Source organism: Mustela nigripes, chromosome 5 (genome assembly GCF_022355385.1).
Source record: "Mustela nigripes isolate SB6536 chromosome 5, MUSNIG.SB6536, whole genome shotgun sequence".
In the NCBI taxonomy this organism is placed as follows: Eukaryota; Metazoa; Chordata; class Mammalia; order Carnivora; family Mustelidae; genus Mustela; species Mustela nigripes.
The window spans coordinates 104,252,342-104,259,953 of record NC_081561.1 but is presented as its reverse complement, the minus strand read 5'-3'; the positions used below and the strand labels follow the sequence as shown (position 1 = coordinate 104,259,953).

General features: G+C 38.2%; 1 pseudogene; it reads right to left on the bottom strand.

Moving 5' to 3' along the window:
- LOC132018266 (chromobox protein homolog 3-like) overlaps positions 1-7,612 on the bottom strand; it is a 48,732-nt pseudogene that overhangs the window by 2,798 nt on the left and 38,322 nt on the right.

Below are 7,612 nucleotides of genomic sequence, written 5' to 3'. Positions count from 1 at the left end.
CCATGTTGCATCACCACTTCCTCATATCAGGGAGATCATATGATAGTTGTCTTTCTCTGCTTGACTTATTTCGCTAAGCATGATACGCTCTAGTTCCATCCATGTTGTCGCAAATGGCAAGATTTCATTTCTTTTGATGGCTGCATAGTATTCCATTGTGTATATATACCACATCTTCTTGATCCATTCATCTGTTGATGGACATCTAGGTTCTTTCCATAGTTTGGCTATTGTGGACATTGCTGCTATAAACATTCGGGTGCATGTGTCCCTTTGGATCACTACATTTGTATCTTTAGGGTAAATACCCAATAGTGCAATTGCTGGGTCATAGGGCAGTTCTATTTTCAACATTTTGAGGAACCTCCATGCTGTTTTCCAGAGATACATCCAAATACATGGAGACTAAACAGTATCCTTCTAAAGAATGAATGGGTCAACCGGGAAATTAAAGAAGAATTGAAAAAAATCATGGAAACAAATGATAATGAAAATACAACGGTTCAAAATCTGTGGGACACAACAAAGGCAGTCCTGAGAGGAAAATATATAGCGGTACAAGCCTTTCTCAAGAAACAAGAAAGGTCTCAGGTACACAACCTAACCCTACACCTAACGGAGCTGGAGAAAGAACAAGAAAGAAACCCTAAGCCCAGCAGGAGAAGAGAAATCATAAAGATCAGAGCAGAAATCAATGAAATAGAAACCAAAAAAACAATAGAACAAATCAACGAAACTAGGAGCTGGTTCTTTGAAAGAATTAATAAAATTGATAAACCCCTGGCCCGACTTATCAAAAAGAAAAGAGAAAGGACCCAAATAAATAAAATCATGAATGAAAGAGGAGAGATCACAACTAACACCAAAGAAATACAAACTATTATAAGAACATACTATGAGCAACTCTACGGCAATAAATTTGACAATCTGGAAGAAATGGATGCATTCCTAGAAACATATAAACTACCGCAACTGAACCAGGAAGAAATAGAAAGCCTGAACAGACCCATAACCAGTAAGGAGATTGAAACAGTCATTAAAAATCTCCAAACAAACAAAAGCCCAGGGCCAGACGGCTTCCCGGGGGAATTCTACCAAACATTTAAAGAAGAACTAATTCCTATTCTCCTGAAACTGTTCCAAAAAATAGAAATGGAAGGAAAACTTCCAAACTCATTTTATGAGGCCAGCATCACCTTGATCCCAAAACCAGACAAGGATCCCACCAAAAAAGAGAGCTATAGACCGATATCCTTGATGAACACAGATGCGAAAATACTCAACAAAATACTAGCCAATAGGATTCAACAGTACATTAAAAAGATTATTCACCACGACCAAGTGGGATTTATTCCAGGGCTGCAAGGTTGGTTCAACATCCGCAAATCAGTCAATGTGATACAACACATCAATAAAAGAAAGAACAAGAACCATATGATACTCTCAATAGATGCTGAAAAAGCATTTGACAAAGTACAGCATCCCTTCCTGATCAAAACTCTTCAAAGTGTATGGATACTAGCCCTTTATCTGATATGTCATTTGCAAATATTTTCTCCCATTCTGTCAGTTGTCTTTTTGTTTTGTTTTTGTTTTTTGTTTGTTTTTTTGTTTTTGTTTGTTTGTTTGTTTTTTGATTTTCAAAAGCTTTTGATCTTGATGAAGTCCCAGTAGTTCATTTTGGCCCTTGTTTCCCTTGACTTTGGAGATATTTCTAGGAAGAAGTTGCTATGGCTGAGGTCGAAGAGGTTGCTGCCTGTGTTCTCCTCAAGGATTTTGTTGGATTCCTTTCTCACATTGAGGCCTTTCATCCATTTTGAGTCTATTTTTGTGTGTGGTATAAGGAAATGGTCCGATTTCATTCTTCTGCATGTGGCTGTTCAATATTCCCAACACTATTTGTTAAAGAGACTGTCTTTTTTCCATTGGACATTCTTTCCTACTTTGTTGACCATAGTGTTGAGGGTCTGTTTCAGGTCTCTCTATTCTGTTCTACTTATCTAAGTGTCTACGTTTGTGCTAGTATGATACTGTCTTGATGATTACAGCTTTATAATAGAACTTGAAGTCTGGAATTGTGACACCGCCAACTTTGGTTTTCTTTTTCAACATTCTTCTGGCTATTTGGGGTCTTTCCTGGTTCCATATAAATTTTAGGAGTAAGTGTTCCATTTCTTTGAAAAAAATGAATGGTATTTTGATAGGAATTGTGTTAAATGTGTAGATTGCTTTAGGTAGCCTAGATATTTTCACAATATTTATTCTTCCAATCCATGAGCATGGAATGTTTCTCCATTTCTTTGTGTCTTCCTCAATTTCTTTCATGAGTACTTTATAGTTTTCTGAGTAGAGATTCTTTGCCTCTTTACGTTTATTCCTAGGTATCTTATGGTTTCAGGTGCAATTGTAAATGGGATTGACTCCTTAATTTCTCTTTCTTCTGTCTTGCTGTTGGTATATAGAAATGCAACTGATTTCTGTGCACTGATTTTATATTCTAACAATTTACTAAATTCCTGTATGAGTTCTAGGAGTTTTGGAGTGAAGTCTTTTGGGTTTTCCACATAAAGTATCATATCATCTGCAAAGAGTGAGAGTTTGACTTCTTTGCCAATTCGGATGACTTTAATTTCTTTTTGTTGTCTGATTGCTGAGGCTAAGACTTCTAGTACTATGTCGAATAGCAGTGGTGACAGTGGACAGCCCTGCCATGTTCCAGACCTTAGGGAAATAGCCCTCAGTTTTTCCCCCATTGAGAATGATATTCACTGTGGGTTTTTCATAGATGGCTTTGATGATATTGAGGTATGTACCCTCTATCCCTACACTGTGAAGAGTTTTGATCAAGAAAGGATGCTGTACTTTGTCAAATGCTTTTTCAGCATCTATTGAAAGTATCATATGGTTGTTGTTTTTTCTTGCATTAATGTAGTGTATCACATTGATTGATTTGCAGATGTTGAACCAAACTTGCAGCCCAGGAATAAATCCCAATTGGTTGTGGTGAATAATCCTTTTAATGTACTGTTGGATCCTATTGGCTAGAATTTTGGTGAGAATTTTTGCATGTCCATCAAGGATATTGGTCTGTAATTCTCCTTTTTGATGGGGTCTTTGTCTGATTTTGGGCCTTATAAAATGCTGGCCTTATAAAACGAATTAGGAAGATTTCCTTCCATTTCTATTTTTTTAAACAGTTTCAGGAGAATAGGTATAAATTCTTCTTTAAATGTTTGGTAAAACTCCCCTGGGAATCCGTCTGGCCCTGGGTTCTTGTTTGTTGGGGGAATTTGATGACTGTTTCAATCTCCTTACTGGCTATGGTTCTGTTCAGGTTTCCCATTTCTTCCTGGTTCAGTTTTGGCAGTTTGTATGTCTCTAGGAATGCATCCAGTTCTTCCAGATTGTCAAATTTGCTGGTGTACAGTTGCTCGTAAATGTTCTTATAAAGGTTTGTATTTCTTTGGTGTTGGTTGTGATCTCTCCTTTTTCATCCATGATTTTATTAATTTGGGTCTTTTCTCATTTATTTTTGATAAGTCTGGCCAGGGGTTTATCAATCTTATTAATTCTCTTAAACAACCCAACTCCTTGTTTCATTGATTTGTTCTACTGTTCTTTTGGTTTTGATTTCATTGATTTCTGCTCTGATTTTTATGATTTCTCTTCTCCTGCTAGGTTTAGGGTTTCTTTGCTGTTCTTTCTTCAGCTCCTTTAGGTGTAGGGTTAGGTTGTGTACTTGAGACATTTCTTGTTTCTTTTCTTCTTCTTCTTCTTTTTTTTTTTTTTTAGATTTTATTTATTTATTATTTATTTGACAGACAGAGATCACAAGCAGGCAGAGAGAGAGGAGAAAGCAGGCTCCCCACGGAGCAGAGAGCCCAATGTGGGGCTCGATCCCAGGACCCTGGGATCGTGACCTGAGCTGAAGGCAGAGGCTTTAACCCACTGAGCCACCCAGGTGCCCCCCTTTTTTGTTTCTTGAGAAAGGCTTGTATTGCTATATACTTTCCTCTCAGCCTTTGCCATGGCCCCAAATTTTGAACAGTTGTGTTTTAATTTTCATTTATTTCCATGATTTTTTTAAATTCTTCTTTAATTTCCCAGTTGACCCATTCATTCTTTAGTAGGATGCTCTTTAGCCTCCAGGTATTTGAGTTCTTTCCAACTTTCCTCTTGTGATTGAGTTCAAGTTTCAGATTGTTGTGGTCTGAAAATATGCTGGGAATGATCCTAATCTTTTGGTATCGGTTGAGAACTGATTTGTGACCCAGGATGTGATCTATTCTGGAGAATGTTCCATGTGCACTAGAGAAGAATGTTGTTTTGGGATGGAATGTCCTAAATATATCTGTGATGTCCATCTGGCCCTATGTGTCATTTAAAGCCTTTATTTCCTCGTTGATCTTTTGCTTAGATATTCTGTCCATTTCAGTGAGGGCAGTGTTAAAGTCCCTTATTATTTATTGTATTATTGTTGATGTGTTTCTTTGATTTTGTTATTAATTGGTTTATATAGTTGGCTGCTCCCATGTCAGGGGCATAGATATTTAAAATTGTTAGATCTTCTTGTTGGATATACCCTTTAAGTATGATATACTGTCCTTCCTCATCTCTTATTATGGTCTTTGGCTTAAAATCTAATTGATCTGATATAAGGATTGCCACCCCAACTTTCTTTTGACGTCCATTAGCATGATAAATAGTTTTTCATCTCCTCACTTTAAATCTAGGTCTAAAATGAGTTTCTTGCAGACAGCATATTGATGGGTCTTGTTTTTTTTATCCATTCTGATACCTTGTGTCTAAATGGGGCCTTTAGCCCATTTACATTCAGGGTAACTTTTGAAAGACAGGAATTTAGTGTCATTGTATTGCCTGTAAGGTGACTGTTACTGTATATTGTCTCTTCCTTTCTGGTCTGCTACTTTTAGGCTCTCTCTTTCCTTGGAGGACTGCTGTCAATATTTCCTATAGGGCTGTCTTGGGTGTTTGCAAATTCCTTTAGTTTTTGTTTGTCCTGGAAGCTTTTATCTCTCTATTTTCAGTGATAGCCCAGCTCAATATAGTCCTGCATATTTTTCTCATTTAGTGTTCTGAATATATCATGCCAGTCCTTTCTGGCCTGCCAGGTTAGTGGATAAGTCTGCTGCCAATCTAATATTTCTACCATTGTATGTTACAGACCTCTTGTCCCAAGCTGCTTTCAGGATTTTCTCTTTGTCACTGAGACTTGTAAGTTTTACTATTAGATGATGGGGTTTGGACCCATTTTATTGATTCTAAGGGGGTTCTCTGTGCCTCCTGGATTTTGATACTTGTTCCCTTCACCAAATTAGGGAAATTCTCTGCTATAATTGCTCCAATATATCTTCTGTCCCCCTCTCTCTTCTTCTTCTTCTGGGATCCCAATTATTTAATATTGTTTTATCTTATGGTATCACTTACCTCTCGAATTCTCCCCTTGTGGTCCAGTAGTGGTTTGTCTCTCTTTTGCTCAGCTTCTTTATTCTCTGCCATTTGGTCTTCTATATCACTAATTCTGTCTTCTGCCTCTTTTATCCTAACAGTGAGAGCATCCATTTTTTATTGCACTTCATTAATAGCTTTTTCTATTTCAACTTGGTTAGATTTTAGTTCTTTCATTTTTCCAGAAAGGGATTTTATTTCTCCAGAAAGGGATTCTCTAATATCTTCCATGCTTTTTCTGAGTTAGTACCTTGATAATTGTCATTCTGAACTCTAGTTCTGACAAATACTAATGTCTGTATTGATTAGGTCCCTAGCCATCAGTACTGCCTGAGTGGTGAGTTGTTCTGCCTTGTAATTTTACCCAGATATGAATAGATGAATGTGTCACTATGTTTTAAAGCAGTTATTTCAAATGTTCTTTAGCAATTTAGTGTCAAGAAGGTTATCCCCTTTAGCAGAATACAATTTGTGCATAAAAAACAAAACGCAGTTTGATTACTGGCCTTTAAGAGAGACACATAAATATGCTTGACCATTTACAGATAACAGTAACTGTAAAGTAAGGGTCTAGATTCATTTTATGTGATAAATGATTAACGAACCTAAGAATACTACTTAGAGAAAATCTGAGAGATAGAATTTCCATTTTTAAAATATTTGCAGAGAGTCTCCTGGGTGGCTCAGTCATTAAGCATCTGCCTTCGGCAAAGGTCATGATCCCAGAGTCCTGGGATCAAGCCCCTCGTTGGGCTCTCTGCTCAGTGGGAAGCCTGCTTCTCCCTCTTCCACTCACCCTGCTTGTGTTTCTTTTCTTGCCGTGTCTCTTTCTGTCAAATAAACAAATAAAATCATAAAAAATAAAATAAAATATTTGCAGAGTTACTGGGTAAAAGATAAGATATATTTGGGGCCCTGGGTGACTCAGTCGGTTAAGTGCCTGACTCTTAATTTCGGCTCAGATCATGATCTCAGGGTCCTGGGATTGAGCCCAGCACAGGGCTCTGCACTCAGGGGAGGCTGCTTGGGATTCTCACTCTTTCTCTCTCTGCTCCTCTCCCCATTCATGCTCTCTTGCTCATAAAAATAAATAAATAAATCTTTTTTTAAAAAAATGGTAAGTTATATTTCCATGGCATAGGGGTGGGGGCAGGGGCAGGGGCAGAAATATGATCACTAGATTAAAAGGAGAGTGGTATATTGAGTATGTTAATATTTTGGTTAATATAAAGCTAAATGTTTCTATAGCCAGTAGGATTTGTAAGTCAAATACGAACATCTGCAAAACAATTTCGTTTTTTTCTGCATCTACCAGATGTTTATCTCAAGTCTCCAATTGCAGGGAAAAGGTCCTATCAGTGTAAACTAGGTCAGTTCAAGATTCCCCAGAAGGGGGGCCTTTTCCCCTCTGCAAACACACCAGGCTGTGCAGCAGAGCATAGGGCTTAGATAGAAGTCACCAGCTGTGTGTGCCAAGCTGCAGAACCTGTGTGACTGTGCTGGGGGTGGGGGGGGGGAATGCCAGGTGGGCAGGGCTTGGGGACACTCAGCCGCACACTTTAGCTTTTTCTTTAACCCCACCTCTTGCCTCCCTCAGTTCAGAGGCTCATTATGTATTCTGAGGATGGGAGGAATTGGGTCACTTATGCATCCAGGTCCTTCTTGAAGAACTGAAAAAATAAATAAAATAGAATAAATAAAATAAAATAAAATAATTTGACAGTTTGAAGTGTTGTTTTATCCGAGGTAATGGAAGGTTTAGACTGCAGTTCTAGTGGCCAAATGACTGAGAGTCATGGAGTGAGAGGAATGAGAGGAGAAGCCTTCATGCTGGGCAGTAGCATTTCACCTTACCACCATTTACAGATGCTCGGCATCGCTGAACATTGCTCACACTTCACATTGAGCGCTCATGACTCATAAGGAGAAAAACAATTTAACTGCGTTTTATAGAGCCTGAAAGTGAGATTTGCAAGATTTACATCTCCAATAACACAGTTTTATTTTTTATTTTTTAAAGGCTTTATTTATTTATTTGACAGAGAGATAGGGAGAGAGCACAAGTAGGCAAAGGGGCAGGCAGGCAGGCAGAGGGAGAGGGAGAAAGAGGCTCCCTAGTGAGCAGGGAGCCCCATACGGGGCT